Genomic DNA, 16888 nt, shown 5'->3' with positions numbered 1-16888 from the left:
GAAACCACTCTTATGGCCACAGGTATCAGCAGTTGAATTCAGGCATTAAAGATTCATGTTAAACTCCAGGATAAGAAGAGATTATCTAAATACAAGAGGCATGTGTATTGTTACTTGAATCTTGCTATCCTGTCCATATTTCTGTGCAGTAATCCAGTGTGAATTTTTTTGTGTGCATGAGCTTCCTACAATAAAGACCGGTCACTGCTGCTCTTTCCTTGTGCAGGATGACTGGTCTTGCCTCCGCCCCCTCCTGTAACTTTCTGCAGGCAGCCTGTAGTGGGCGGGGCTGTTGGGTTCCTCCCACAGCTCTCATCTCTGCACAGGCTACATTTATTTTGTTTGCAAAGGCATTTAATACACACAGTGTAGATTTATATAATTTTGTGGTGTTTCATTTTTTTTCATTTAAATAAAGGTTTTTGTGCCTGCCAACCGCGGTATAGACGAATGGCGGCTACAGCACGGCCCGCTAGTTCTGGGAGGCCGTCATGTGACAGCCTTCTTTGAGTTCTGTGCTGGGCGCAGGTGACGTGCCCTGTGATCACAGTGTCCCCTGGACACTGCTGATTACAGATTGCGGTAAAGAGCCAATCAGCGTCTCTATACCACATGATCAGATGTGTGCATTCACAGCTGATCACGGATGTAAACAGATGCTGGTTATCGGCACTTCTTTCCTCATGCTGACAGGATAAGAGAGCCGATAACCGGTTTGTGTAAAAGGGACATGTACACTAATAATAAGGGCACTGTCAGTGCTGCCTATCAATGCCAATCGGTGCCGCCTTGTTTTTTTCTTTTTTCTTTTCGTTTATTTAGCAAAAAATAAATAACCCAGTGGTGATTAAATCCCACCAAAAGAAAGCTCTATTTATGTGAAAAAAAAACAATTATAAAAATTTTGTTTGGGTACAGTGTTGCATGACTGTGCAATTGTCATTCAAAGTGTGACAGCGCTGAAAGCTGAAAATTGGCCTAGGCAAGAAGGGGGTTAAAGGGCTCAGTAGGCAAGTGGTTAAAGTGATTGTAAAGAATTTTTTTTTAAGTTAAAATAATAAACAATAAATAAAAAGCTGCGCCAACCCTCTAATTAATTAAATAACTAAAATAAAATGTGAATAATTAATATATGAATAATTAATACAATCAAATAAACACCTCAAGTGCATAAAAATCGAAAAAGTGCATAAAAAATGACACAAACAAAAATCCAATCATAAAAAGTTCATATGTGAGTCCAGATAATAAGCGTTTGTGTTCTTAAATGGCAGCACCACAGTGGTTCAACACATTCCAAAAGCGCATGAAGTGCCCGTCACCATGTAGTGAATGCGCTTACCAGAAAATATATAAATTGAAGCGTTTGTATATAGTCGGTAGGTCACATCAAAGATATTCTCCTTTCAGTGGGTCAGCACTCCATCTCATAACAGTACTCCCCGGACTGTTCTGTTCCGTGGTCCCAATAGGGAACTCAGTAGTCCACAGAAAAGAAAGGAACCGACATAGCATAATATCGTAGGGACAATTTATTAAAAGTAAAAGTAGCACACTTACATGTGAGTAGATAAATCACAGCGTATAAGAACAACATAAAAAGCCGGCCGGCAAACAGGAGCCCGTCCTCCTCTCCTACAACGTGGTGGCGTCACTGCGTGCCTTCCCAGACGTGTTTCGTTATACCTGACGTTGTCAATGGGGAATCGGTAAGGGTATTTTTAATTTGAGCTCAAAAGCTTTGTCAGAGTCAGAACAACTAATTCTAGACAAAGGTTTGAAATTTGTACCCCCAGCTAAATTAAATAAATTCCAAACTTGTATGGATGTACATAAGTTTGTGAGAAAGATCAATATTAAAAGATATATGATGGGATCATCCAACACATATAATTTGAATACATTAAATAATGAAGTCCCGCAGGTTGTACACTCGGGCCTGGCAAATGCCTCACTTTTCAACCCTCCCGGCACTCTTCCTGCCGCATTACGTGTATTTAGGGATGTCGTCTTAAGGGATTTAGACGCAATGGAAGTGAAAAAATGTAAAATGAAAAAGGATTTACAGGAAGGTTTGGACTCCCTTTGTAAGAATAAAGATCTTGTCATTAGGCCAGCCGACAAGGGTGGCGCTATTGTAGTATTGGATTGGGTTGATTATGAGGCCGAAATCAATAGAATTTTTACCTATACAAAAGAACTGGACAAGCTGATAAAGGCAGGACAGGAAGCGGGTTTTTTGAATCATAAGGAAAGCCTTTTTTTGATTCCTAGGGCTCCACGTACACCGATCCTGTACTATCTGCCAAAAATACATAAGAATCCTGTCTGCCCCCCGGGAAGACCTATCATTAGTGGGATTGATTCCATCACTTCCCGGGTGGGCAGATATATAGATTCATATTTACAGTCTTTGGTCCAAAAGACCCCCTCTTATGTTAAAGATTCGAGACATGTCATTAACCTTCTAGAAAATCTGTCTGCGGGGCCTGATACATGGATGGTCACGGCAGATGTGGCCTCCCTGTATACAAGCATTCCGCATAACTTGGGATTTGAGGCGGTTCATTTACATCTCGATAGAGATCCTAGGCTTTCCACCCAGCAGGTGTCTTTCCTTATGTCTCTTCTGCAGTTTGCGGCTTCCCATAACTATTTTTGGTTTGGGAGCCAGTACTACAGACAGACTATGGGTGTAGCTATGGGGGCCAAGTATGCCCCCAGCTTGGCCAATCTCTTTATGGCCAAGTGGGAGGAGGATGTCATCTATGCCCACAATATACCTCAGATTGGTCTGTGGGCTAGGTATATAGATGACATCCTGCTCCTTTGGAATGGCCAAGAGGGAGATTTGAGGAACTTTCTGGAGTCCTTGAATAATAATGAAAGGGGCATACATCTTAGTTATGAGATAAGCCAGGTGAGAATCAATTTTTTGGACCTGAATATCTCTGTGGTAAAGGACCGTTTTGTCACCTCAACGTTCTTTAAAGACACAGACAGGAACTCTTTCATCCCTATCGATAGTTGCCATCATATTCCCTGGCTTAGAGCAGTCCCTAAGAGTCAATACATCAGACTGAGGCGCAACTGCTCTAGAGTTGATGAATTTCTGGTACAGGCCGAGGGTTCTCACTTCGAGATTTTTAGAAAAGGGGTACCAACAAGAGTTCCTGATCAAGACCCTTAATGAAGTGACTAACATCGATCGGGGCGACTTGTTGGTTGAAAGGGGCCCACGTGTAAATGATATTCAGGGAAAAGTCCCCTTTATAACTACCTACTCTCTCCAACAGAAGAGTATAAAAAAATTGATAAATAAACATTGGCATATTGTCAGTAGCGATGCCACATTGAAAAATGTGGTGAGTGAGAAACCTCAAGTAGTATTCAGAGGGGCATCGTCAGTGCGTAACCGTCTAGCACCAAATGTTATTGACCCTCCTGCTAGGGGTAGGGGCTTTTTTGATCAACTTACCGGATTTTATAAATGCGGAAAGTGTAGGGTCTGTTCTTTGAATTCCTGCCTTCAGAGACGGACCACTACCTTTCGGAGTACGGCCACAGGATTAGACCATAGTATTAAACCGTGCATTACATGTGTTACTACGGGAGTGGTTTATATGTTGCAGTGCCCTTGCGGGCTGCAATATGTGGGACGCACAAAGCGCCCCCTACAGGTGAGACTCAATGAACACATAACTAATATCATCATTGGTTTTCCCAACCACTCTGTGTCTAAGCACTACTTGAGATTCCACAATAAAGACCCCTCTAAGACCCTTTTCCTGGGGATTGACAAATATAAACCTCACTGGCGGGGTAGCTCTTTAGTGAGAGAAATTTCAAAACTTGAGATGTTTTGGGTCCATCGCCTCAAAACCTATGCCCCTTTTGGGCTCAGTATTGACACTGATGTCAATGCCTTTATTGACAATTCCTAGCTTATTTCCATTTTTTACTTCATGTATTTGTGTCTGGTTTTTTACTCATATATATATTTTTTGTACCCTGTGGGTCAAATTCGTTTTATATATGCATTATTAACTTTTTTTGGCCCTGCCGGTTTTGAGATGCTAGACTGGTCTATAGAATCTAGATACGTGTGACATTTTCACTACACATGTATATATATTTATATCATTATCATTTTTATATTTTATTTTTAATTTTTTTTTCTTATTTTTTTCTTTTTATTTTATTCATTTTTTTCTTTTTCTTTTTATTTTATTTTATTTTTCTGATTGAATTTTGGGTATGAATTGAGATATTGTTTTTATGCGATTATTGGGTTCGATCTATACGCATGGATTAATTTTATGCGACTATTTGGTTGGATCTATACGCTGTAATGGATCTTCCCGGGGTAGGGTGAGTTTGGACACAGTTCACAGCAGACTTGGAATTTATAAAGCAGACCTTGGCGTTTATTCGTGGTACAAACAGTCCAACAAACAAAATATACAGCAACACCGTGCTTCTTGTGTATAACAGGAACAAAATAATAACAAAACAAAACAACCTAGCCCGGCTGGGCGCTTACTAACAGGTTCTTCTCACCTATCTGACACTTATAAACACAGCGTCTTTCGCCTGGATATCGCAGGGTGGGTTTTAGCTCCAGCAGTGGCTGTGCTTGCAGCTTCCTCCAACACACAGACTGTTCATTTCCCTGGCTGAGAGCGAACACCTGCAGGCCCGCAGAGCCTTTACCTTCCCAGGCTAATTAGGATCAAAGCTCACCTGATCCAAAACCCAGAACTGGATCGAGGGATGCGGGGTGTGGAATGACAGGTCCCTCTACCAAACCTACCTGCCATTCCATATAAACCCAGGCCCGGCAAGATTAAATAACAACTCAGCAGCATATTGCTGCTGAGAAACTGATCCATCCTGGACTTACCATCTCACACTGTAGCAACCTAGGTGAGATGTACACCCCCTCAACCACTTCTCCAGTGACATGTCTACATATCCCCCCCCTCTTTTTCAGACCGGAGGGCTGAGCCTTTTGTCCCCACAGACAACTCACCCTCGACAATGCGTCAGCATTTGCCTGTAATTTCCCTGGCCTGTGTTCCACAGTGAAACTAAAGTTTTGTAAGGACAGAAACCATCTAGTCACTCTTGCATTTCTCTCCTTGTTTAACTTCATCCATGTTAGGGGGGCATGGTCTGTCACCAACTTGAATTTCCTGCCTAGCAAGTAATACTTTAAAGATTCTAGGGCCCACTTCACTGCCAAACATTCTCGCTCCACAATGGCATAATTTTTCTCGGCCGGGGTTAGTTTTCTACTCAAGTACGTCACCGGATGCTCCTCACCATTCACTACTTGTGAGAGTACTGCACCTAAGCCTGTGTTAGAGGCATCTGTCTGGACCAGAAATTCTCGCCTGAAATTGGGGGTAACTAACACAGGTGGTTGGCACAAGGCAGACTTAAGGCTTTGGAAAGCCTTCTCGGCCTCTGGGGTCCACGTGACCATTGCTGTCTTTCCGCCCTTTGTCAAGTCAGTTAGTGGAGCAGCAACTGAGGCAAAGTTCGGCACAAATCTACGGTAATAACCCGTAATACCCAGGAAAGCTCTAACCTGTTTCCTTGTCAGGGGTCTAGGCCAATTCTGTATTGCCTCAATTTTATTTAGCTGTGGCTTAATCAATCCTCTCCCAACAATGTAGCCCAGATATTTGGCCTCTTCTAGGGCTAGAGCACACTTCTCGGCATTTATGGTCAACCCTGCATCACTTATGGTATCCAACACGGCCTGTACCTTACAGAGGTGACTTTCCCAATCAGGGCTAAAAATGACCACATCATCGAGGTAGGCGGCTGAGTAATCCCGATGTGGTCGCAGAATCAAGTCCATCAACCTCTGGAAAGTTGCAGGCGCTCCATGTAACCCGAATGGCATCACTACATACTGGAATAGCCCATCAGGGGTGGAGAATGCAGTTTTCTCTTTAGCCTCGCCAGAAAGTGGAATCTGCCAGTAGCCCTTTGTGAGATCGAGGGTGGTTATGTACCTGGCGTTACCTAACTTCTCAATCAACTCATCTACCCTGGGCATAGGATAAGCATCGAACTTGGAGATCTCATTCAACTTTCTGAAATCGTTACAGAACCTCCAAGTTCCATTGGGCTTTGGGATTAGCACAATTGGGCTGGACCATTCACTCTGTGACACCTCAATTACCCCCAGATCAAGCATACGTTTTACCTCGGCAGATACGGCTTTCCTACGTGCCTCCGGTGTCCTATAGGGCTTTAGGTTTACTCTGCTTCTAGGCTCAGTTTCAATGTGATGATGGATGAGGTGGGTACGCCCTGGGAGGTCAGAGAACTTGTTTTTGTTTTTCTGTAAAAATTCCAGAGCCTCCTGTTTCTGTGACACTGATAGAGCATCACCTACCTTGACTGGAGGGATTGGTGGTGACAAATTATTAACAGTATTTGTCGCCACCAAGGATTCCCTGTCTTTCCAGGGCTTGATCAAGTTTATGTGATAAATTTGGAAAGGCTTCCTTCTACCTGGTTGGTGCACCTTGTAGTTCACCTCACTGATCTTTTCAACAATTTCATAAGGACCTTGCCACTTCGCCAAGAATTTACTCTCAACAGTGGGGACTAGTATAAGGACCCTATCGCCTGGGTTGAATGTCCTGATTCTTGCGGACCAGTTGTAAATTCTACTTTGGGCCTCTTGAGCTCTCTGGAGGTGTTCCCTTACCAGGGGCATTACAGTGGCTATACGGTCCTGCATTTGTGCTACATGCTCAATAACACTCTTGTATGGGGTGGACTCACTCTCCCATGTCTCTTTTGCAATGTCCAGTAGACCCCTAGGGTGACGACCATAGACCAACTCGAATGGTGAGAACCCTGTGGACGCTTGGGGCACTTCCCTAATAGCAAACATGAGGTAGGGTAATAAATGATCCCAGTCACAACCATCTTTTCCCACCACTTTCTTCAACATATGTTTCAAAGTTTTATTAAATCTCTCCACCAATCCGTCCGTCTGGGGGTGGTATACAGAGGTACAGATGTGTGAGACTTTAAATAGTTTGCATAATTCCTTCATCAGTTTTGACATAAATGGCGTACCTTGGTCAGTTAGGATTTCTTTGGGGATCCCAGTCCTAGAGAACATATAAAACAACTCACGTGCAATTGTTTTAGATGCAGTGTTTCTTAAGGGTACAGCCTCAGGATAGCGGGTCGCATAATCTATGACTACCAAAATATACTGGTGTCCTCTAGCTGACTTTACAACGGGACCCACTAAATCCATGGCAATACGCTCAAAAGGCACCTCTATAATAGGGAGCGAAACCAAAGGACTGCGAAAATGTGACACTGGGGCACTAACCTGACATGTGGGGCACGACTCGCAGTATTTTTTAATGTCATCATATATCGCCGGCCAAAAAAACCTCTGGAGAACCCTCTCTCGCGTTTTGTCAGTCCCCAAGTGTCCCCCAAGAACATGGTTATGTGCCATGTCAAGCACCTGACGCCGGTACGGCTTAGGTACCAGAAGCTGTTCCACAATCTCATCCTTAATCTTATTGACTCTATAGAAAAGATCATTAGTCACCGAAAAATGTGGAAATCTTTTTTCAGCCTCTGGTTCCTGAGGTACCCCATTCATAACAGCAACCTGCTCTCTCGCATTTTTGAGAGTGGGGTCCTGTAATTGTGCAGCGCCAAAATTATCCCTAGACACCTCTAAGTCTAGTATATTTTGCTCAGTGGGAGGAGCCTCCTCCTCCCCAGCCAGCACTATAGGGTACACTTTTGTATCACCATGTATGCACACAACACTCATATGCTTTTTAGACTCTAAGTCCCCAGCCACCAGGCTAGCATGCACCAAGGTTACGAGGCTTCCCGAGTCCATTAACGCCTCAACGGGAAGGTCATTGATGGTAATATTGCAGATTTGCGGTTCAGTCTCTAGTCCAGGAACTGCAGCTCAAGATGGTTCCGCAAACAGCGACTGACGCCGGCTAGCGTCACACTCCATGGGTTCAGTGGTAAGAGGGCAATGGGCAGACACGTGTCCCGCCTCATGGCATCTCCAACACTGGATAGGGCCTGGTCTCTTTGGCAAGGAGTCCTTTTCAGAGCCCCTTAGCCACCCGGGACCATCACCAGTCTTTTGTCCCTGAGACACCACTTGAGCCCTTTTCCCTCCATCAGCACCCCTCCACACTCCCCCAATAGATGGAAGTCTCTTACCAGCTGACGGCACAGATCTGGCGCTCCGGGGAGGTGAAGATGCTGCAGGAACATCACGGAGGTAGTCCTCAGTCGCCTGGAACCTCTCCACAAGGTTGACAAGTTCGTTTGCATTCTTAGGATCACCTTGTCCCACCCAGCGTTGCAGGTCAGTAGGAAGCGCTCGGAGGTAGCGATCCATCACGACCTTCTCTAGGATTTGTGCAGGAGTAGAAGTGTCTGGCTCCAACCACTTTCTTGCCAAATGGATTAGGTCATACATCTGGGACCTCGCTGATTTGTCCAGACTGTAGCTCCAGTTGCGTACCCTCCGGGCACGGACTGCAGTAGTAACTCCTAGTCGGGCAAGTACCTCCTCTTTTAGCCGAGTATAGTCCTTAACCTCTTGCTCACTGAGGTCATAGTAGGCCTTTTGAGGTTCACCTGTTAAATAGGGCGCAATTACCTCTGCCCACTCAGCGGCTGGTAACTTCTCTCGCTCAGCCACGCGCTCAAATACTGTTAGATAGGCCTCAACATCGTCCTCAGCAGTCATCTTTTGCAGCGATTTCTGCACAGTCCTTCTCCCAAAAAAAATCTCTGGAGCGGCTCCCATCACTGTGGGTGGATTAGCAACCACAGGCGCCTCTCGATTTACTATCAGGTGCTCGATAAGTTGTTGTTGGCTTTGGCGCAAAGCTTGCAACTCTTCCTTATGCATCTGCTGTTGTGCCGCCATGGACTGTTCATGTCGTCTATTGGCCTCTGTCTGAGCCTGCTGTTGTTGCAAACTCACTTGCATAAACTGCTTCAGCATCTCCTCCATGTTGCTGGACTGTTCTTGGAGTGTAGTTGCAGCTTTCACCCAGGACATAAGCAGCTGTAGCCAAGTCTGTCCACACCGTTGCCCCTAGCAACCGTGTTGCCCGAATTCTCCACCAATTGTAATGGATCTTCCCGGGGTAGGGTGAGTTTGGACACAGTTCACAGCAGACTTGGAATTTATAAAGCAGACCTTGGCGTTTATTCGTGGTACAAACAGTCCAACAAACAAAATATACAGCAACACCGTGCTTCTTGTGTATAACAGGAACAAAATAATAACAAAACAAAACAACCTAGCCCGGCTGGGCGCTTACTAACAGGTTCTTCTCACCTATCTGACACTTATAAACACAGCGTCTTTCGCCTGGATATCGCAGGGTGGGTTTTAGCTCCAGCAGTGGCTGTGCTTGCAGCTTCCTCCAACACACAGACTGTTCATTTCCCTGGCTGAGAGCGAACACCTGCAGGCCCGCAGAGCCTTTACCTTCCCAGGCTAATTAGGATCAAAGCTCACCTGATCCAAAACCCAGAACTGGATCGAGGGATGGGGGGTGTGGAATGACAGGTCCCTCTACCAAACCTACCTGCCATTCCATATAAACCCAGGCCCGGCAAGATTAAATAACAACTCAGCAGGATATTGCTGCTGAGAAACTGATCCATCCTGGACTTACCATCTCACACTGTGTAGCAACCTAGGTGAGATGTACACCCCCTCAACCACTTCTCCAGTGACATGTCTACAACGCATAGAACATTCTCCACTTCCCATATTTTTTCTTTTCACCAAGAAAAACATTATATCCATAGGTTAATATGAAGTAAATTCTTCTAAATAATCCGTTTTTTTATATATAATTTTTGGTTGATTATAAACACACATAGGATAGACATATGACATTTAATATGTATATGTTTTTTGCATCAATTCTTTTAAAGGATCAGATGCTGCTCATTTTATAATTAGGTTGATTTCCTTTTTTTTGTTCTGTCCTTTTGTATATTGTGTGGTGGTGTACGCTCAATGTAGTGCCTATTTTGCACCTACGGTGCACTAGCACACATATGCACTATTCTAATGTTATTTTTACTTTGTGTGTTTTTTTTGTTTTGATCATTAGATACATCCGAGGGATATAGCCATTGCCTAAGATGTTTAGCGATCCACATTACAAGCTGTTTCGTTGCATTATTAGCATCGGATAGACTGTGCTTGTCTTAGTGCTATTTGCCATTACTTTCAATGGCGCATTGTGACGAAGTCTTGCATCTCAGAACGAGGCTTGGCACGCATTACTAGCTTTATTAGGCGGAGCGTCACTGCGCTGCCCGTTCCCCATTGACAACGTCAGGTATGACGAAACACGTCTGGGAAGGCACGCAGTGACGCCACCACGTTGTAGGAGAGGAGGACGGGCTCCTGTTTGCCGGCCGGCTTTTTATGTTGTTCTTATACGCTGTGATTTATCTACTCACATGTAAGTGTGCTACTTTTACTTTTAATAAATTGTCCCTACGATATTATGCTATGTCGGTTCCTTTCTTTTCTGTGGACTACTGAGTTCCCTATTGGGACCACGGAACAGATCATTGTCCGGGGAGTACTGTTATGAGATGGAGTGCTGACCCTCTGAAAGGAGGATATCTTTGATGTGACCTACCGACTATATACAAACGCTTCAATTTATATATTTTCTGGTAAGCGCATTCACTATATGGTGACGGGCACTTCATGCGCTTTCGGAATGTGTTGAACCACTGTGGTGCTGCCATTTAAGAACACAAACGCTTATTATCTGGACTCACATATGAACTTTTTATGATTGGATTTTTGTTTGTGTCATTTTTTATGCACTTTTTCGATTTTTATGCACTTGAGGTGTTTATTTGATTGTATTAATTATTCATATATTAATTATTCACATTTTATTTTAGTTATTTAATTAATTAGAGGGTTGGCGCAGCTTTTTATTTATTTTTTATTGCTGTTGAGTGCCATATCGCATTTATTGCTGCTGCCTATATTACATATAGTTTGCTTGTTTTCACTATCTTCCCCAGCGCGGTTTATTTTTCCTAAAATAATAAACAGGTTTATACTTACCTGCTCTGTGCAATTGTATTGCACCGAGCGCACCAAACCTCCTGTTCTGAGGTCCCCCGCCAAGTACTTTTGTCTCCTCCTCTTCTTGGTGTGCCACTATAGGAAGCTATTTGCTATGATGGCACACATGTGGGCTTGCTCCCAAGCTGGGCTGTGCACTTATCCTTACCTCACACTCTCAGGATTTGATTGACTGCAGCAGGAGCTAATGGCTAATGGCTCCTGCAGCCAACTCTGTCCTGTGAATGCATGGAAAGAGAGGAGAGAGCCACTACAGGAGGGCACAGCACTGGATCGAATGAGGACAAGTATTTGGAGAAAAGGGGCAATATAATCGCTGGGACATTCTTTACCCTAATGCAGGGAATTCAATAAGGTATAAAATGTGTATCCCTTACAACTACTTTAAGTAATTTTACTGTATTTGTCATAAACCTTCACAATTTCTACCATTAAAACAATTTCTGAGTACAAATACTTTTATTTAATATACTCCCCAAATAGCCATGTAGAATAAAGATCCACTTGTAAAAGAAGCAGTGATAATATCACTGTGCTCTATATTAGACATGTGCGATTAGTTTCGTACGAATCTCAAATTCGTACAAATTTCCCTAAATTCGTACGTTCAGGAGGATCTGAAATACGAATTGCCATGCGTCCGAATTTTGTACAAAATACGAACTTTTGTTTACGAATTTCAGATCAGTCGTCGTCGTCGACTCATTATGCTTATTATGAGGGGCTCCCACCATCCTTGTGCTATGCTGACTTCCTCCTGGGGCTGTACCCCTGCTGTGCTCATTATGAGGGGCTTCTACCATCCCTGTGCTGTGCTGACATACTGAGCACAGTAGGGGTACAGCCCCATGAGGAAGTCAGCACAGCACAGGGATGGTGGAAGCCCCTCATAATGAGCACATGTCTGCCATGCACAGGTGCTCCAGTTTTTGCCTGCTCCAGTTTTGATCCCCCACACTGTAAGGGGTCACCGGGGATGTGCGGGGTCACTGGAAATTGTTTGGTGTTACCATGCATGTGCTCTCCGCACATCCCCGGTGACCCCAAACAGTGTGGGGGATCTATCGAAACTGGAGCAGGTGAAAACTGGACCAGCGGTGCATGGCAGACAATCCGCTTCTCTCTTTCATTTTCAAATCTTAACGGAACAAACTGAAGAGAAGCTGATTGTTGCCATGGGCAACTGCTTCAGATTCTGTTCGCTTCAATTTTGATCAATTTCCCTAAATGTCTTTTTATCTGTTCTAGCAGTCATATGTGTAAATGAGAAGAATGGTGGGGGCACATAAGGGCACATTAAGACACATCAGGGCACATTGGGGCACATCAGGGCATATTGGAGCACATTGGGGCACATCAGGGTATATTGGAGCACATCGGGGCACATCAGGGCATATTGGAGCACATTGGGACACATTGGGGCACATCAGGGAACATCGGGGCACATCAGGGCATATTGGAGCACATTGTGACACATTGGGGAACATCAGGGCACATTGGGGAACATCAGGGCGTTTACCAACCAGCATGCAGAGTAGCGCAGGAAGTGTGTGCAATAAGTTCTATCTCCGCTGCTCCCTGGTGGCCCCTCCTCTCTTCTCGTCCATCCCAGATGATGTCACAAGCAAATAGGAGTAGATGAGAAGCGAGGGGAGGGATTGTGTGGAGGGACAGGGGCCAACTAAGACCAAATGGCCATCTCTGCTGCAGACAGTCAGTTCAAGGAATGTTCAGAGTGAGGGAGGGGTACCCCAGCTTTGGCAAATTGATTTTCAAAAATGCTAACTGCTCCATTAGCTGGGGGGACAACTGGGATCTTAGGGGTGACAGGATGTTTACCGTCACATAAAACACCCGCTCACTCTGGACACTTGTCGGAGGGCAGGACAGTAGCTCCTTGGCAATATCTGCGAGGGCAGGCCACTCCTCGCTCTTCTCCTGACAAAAAAACATTGGATCTGTGGTGGGGTGCACTGGTGGGGCTGACAAATAGGACATGACAACCTCCTTTGCTGATATGGGTTTCTTGGGGCGCACTATGCTGGAGGTTCCTATTAGGGTGTCAAGTGCCTCAGCCAAGACAGAAGATGCTCCACTGGCAGGAGCTCGGCTCCCTTCACTAGATGATGCATGGGAGAGGGGGTGTTCAATATCTTCTTCCTCCTCTTCCTCCTCTCCCAGCCTTACCATCTGCCTTTCCCTCTGACGCACCCTGTCGATTAGTCCGTCCCACCATGTTGTCAGAGCACTACACTGCACAGCCATTTTGCCCTTGATGCGAGGGTCACACATGGCAGCCAGCATCAGTTCTGGGCAAGAGGCGGTCAACTCCTGCGTGCGCCTTCCCAACTCCATCAGAAATGTGTTTAGCAGAGCCAACACATCAGGTTGAGGGCCACCACCAGGCAAAGGTTTCTCAGCTGACTTGAACCGCTCCAATTTGCTCTGAAGGTGGTTGAAGAGTGGGAGCACATGACCAATGCTGGCATCCTCGCGGCTTAGGTGTTCTGTGACAGAGAGGAAAGGTTTGAGGACTGCCACAATCTGCCCAATTATGGCCCAGTCCTCCCTGCCTAAAGGTCTCTCTATGCCAATGTTATGATCATAGGCCATGGCATGGAGAGCCTTCTGCTGTTCAAGGATGCGTTCCAGCATTGCTAGGGTTGAATTCCACCTAGTCCCCACATCCTGCTTTAGGCAGTGTTCTGGAAGGTCTGCCTTTCTCTGTTCCACCCTGAGGAGGTGGCTGTCCCTCACACTCCGATGGAAGTGGCCAGCCATCTTCCGACAAGAGTCCACCACTTTGGACAGCCTTCCATCGCCGCCAGAAATGGTCTCCACCAACCGAAAACTGTCAGTTACAACCTGGTGGAGAAGGTGGGCTGAGCAGCGCACACCCACAAAGCTGCCATCCCTTACAGCCTTGACCATGTTGCTGCCTCCATCAGTGACAACATAGCCAATCTGGTAGTTGCTGTCTGCCTGTCCAAACCACTGCAACAACATTTTCTGCAGGGCTTGCAGGATGTTTTGCACTGTGTGCTTTTCATCAAGCACCTCAGCGTGCAGGAGGAAGGAACGGTGCCCCTGTTTGTCAACTCTTGACGAGGATCTAGATGTTTGAACTACATCATGTGACACCTTGGCCTGCCACCAATGTGCCGTCAGGGACAGGAAGGCGTGCTGGGCACTATACACACTCCACAGGTCAGTGGTCAGGTGCACTGCCTGTCCACCTGCCCTTCCAATCTCCTCCTTGAGCACCCCAACGCAAGACCTGTATAAGGCTGGCACCACAGTTTGGCTGAAGGTCTAACATGATGGCACACGGTACTGTGGTGCAACAGCCTGCATCAATTGTTTGAAGGGCTCACCTTCCACCATGTTGAAAGGTGCTCCTCCAACTGCAATGACCTGGCCAATCAGGCGTGTTATTTTACGTACCTACGCCCGAGACATACCCTAACTCTGAAAGCCACCAAAATCTTCCAGGGTGGCCTGGCTGGTATGGATTGGATGCGGGATGGTAACAGCATTCTTTTCTGCCTTATACTGGCTGGTGGTGCTGGCACTCATGGTGGCTGTGGCGGTGTCACTATTGATTTCCCTTTTGGTGTTTGGAGGAGTGGCCATAATACTTTTCTCCCCTAAGAGCACTGTTTGGTGGTGCACACGCATGTGCTGGTTCATGCCACTATTACTGAGATGCCCTATGTCTCGGCCCTGGCTGACCTCCCTGACACATTGCATTTGGCCTTCTGACCTACACCAATTCTTTTAAAATGCTGCCAAATGCTGGAACGGCAGCCACCACCAATGACACTGCCTGATGGAATCCCTTCCACTGAAGTGGTCACACTCTCTTTCTGAGGTTCGGCAGGAGCAGGAGGAAGAGACTTGAACATCCCAGGTATTTTGGGTGCTGTGATGATTGAGGCCTAATGGTTGCATTGGCCCATTCTGTTGCTGGAGGCTTAGAAAGCACTTGAGCAGGGGTCTTTTCAGGAGAGAAAAGTAGTGGGGACTGAGGGGAGATACTTTCTGGGCTGTCGGTGGTGCCAACATGGGTAGAGGGCCGGAAATTAAATTTGTCTACAACAATGTCAGGAAAGCCTGCTTCCACCTCTTCCACATTGCCAAGGGAACAGTGGTTATTAGAAGCAGTAAACTCTGTCTCCTTGCTGACCACTGCCAAGCTCCCTGTAGTGCTGATGGTGATGGCACTGGCAGCAATGGTGGTGGTGACATCATCATGAGCCTTGGCCTCCTGACATGTTTCCTGCTGCATGGCCAGGATCTCCAGCTTTGGCTGCACAAATGTATGTGCATTGGGAACCCCTTTGGCCTGCCCTCTTCCATAAAAGGTACCAATGGGTAGCATGCTACCTGCAGCAGTGGCAGAGGTGGTAGCGCCACTTTTGCTATGAACTGTGCTGCTGGTTCTAGGAGGTAAATCCTGGAACAGCTGGCGACGTGCAAATGTCTGCTGTTTGCCAGGCTCTTTACCACCAGCAGTCTTCACTCCCAGTCGCCTCAGCTTTATGGGAGGTGAGCTGAGCTCAGAGGGCACAGAGACAGAACTTCCCACGTGCTGCTCATGTACACGGCTCATAGCTCTCCCTCTCCCAGCAGCACTCTTACTGCTTTTTTTGGCCTTGTTTGCTGCTCATTTTTCCTTTAAAAGTTAGAAAATTGTAGACAAAAAAATATGATTTTTATTGCAGCAAACTAACACCAAAATCAACCAAATGTACAAAAAAAAATATTATACCAACAGAAAATAACAAAATATTAACTAAATGAAAAAAAAAAAAAGAAAAAAAAAAAAGAAAAGATCTGTAAAAACCAACCAAAAAACTAATAAAACCAGAAACTAAACACTAATAGATGATACACTTGCGAACAGATATAAACTAAAATGAACAATGAAAAACTAAGGATTGCAAAGATATTCGCTCAGATGCACAGACAAATAATCGTGTGATCTGCTCCACTACACTAACTAACCCACAAAGGGAAGTCACATGATCGGGCCTGCCCTGTAGGCCTCAGCAGCAGAAGAAAACCTCTGATTGGTCAACCAACAGTCACATGTTGTTTCCGTAGTAATGAAATTTGGACCGAAAAGTGAACACATCTAACGAAAATTCGCATTTCGGATGGGAAATTCTTCAACGGAATTTCGGATTTCGGATAAAAACCAAACTTCCATCAGCATCGACTGTCATATTGAGGTATATATATTTTTGCCTTTAAATTCATCGTAAAGAATGTTCGTAATTTTTATGACAAGTTAACAAACCTAACGACAATTCGTATTTCGTACGAATTGAAATTGAATTTCGGACACGAATTACAAAGTACGAAATAATTCTAATACGAACTGTAACGGAACGAAACAAAACAAATTTATTGATGGCGGTCATGTCTACTCCATATAGCCTTTGCAGAAAGCAAAGCAGAGCAGTGCAGGAGGGGCCCAGAAGCTCACCCACTACAAGCTCCATGCAGGAATGAGGGTGCGGAGACAAGACCAGTCACCCAGCACAAAGAGAAAGAGCAGCAGTGACTGGTCTTTTTTTTTAAAGGAAAGTTCTGTAAAGAGGAAAAGTTTTGCAATGGATTACTGCACAGGTCTGGAAGAAGTACACAAATTAGATCAAGAATAAAGTGAGAATCCACAGGTTTCTTATATTTAGACAATATTTGTATTTA

At 45.2% G+C, this 16888-nt stretch overlaps 1 protein-coding gene across 1 annotated transcript in view; it reads right to left on the bottom strand.

The window, feature by feature from the left end:
* Positions 1-16888, bottom strand: part of LOC143982958 (cytochrome P450 2F3-like) — an 87588-nt gene that overhangs the window by 15204 nt on the left and 55496 nt on the right. The window lies entirely within an intron of this gene.

Source organism: Lithobates pipiens, unplaced genomic scaffold, assembly GCF_037356315.1.
Source record: "Lithobates pipiens isolate NorthernLeopardFrog02 unplaced genomic scaffold, aLitPip1_a1.2 Scaffold_1, whole genome shotgun sequence".
Taxonomy (NCBI): Eukaryota; Metazoa; Chordata; class Amphibia; order Anura; family Ranidae; genus Lithobates; species Lithobates pipiens.
Note: the sequence above shows the minus strand (reverse complement) of the source record. Positions and strands in the feature narration are given on the sequence as shown.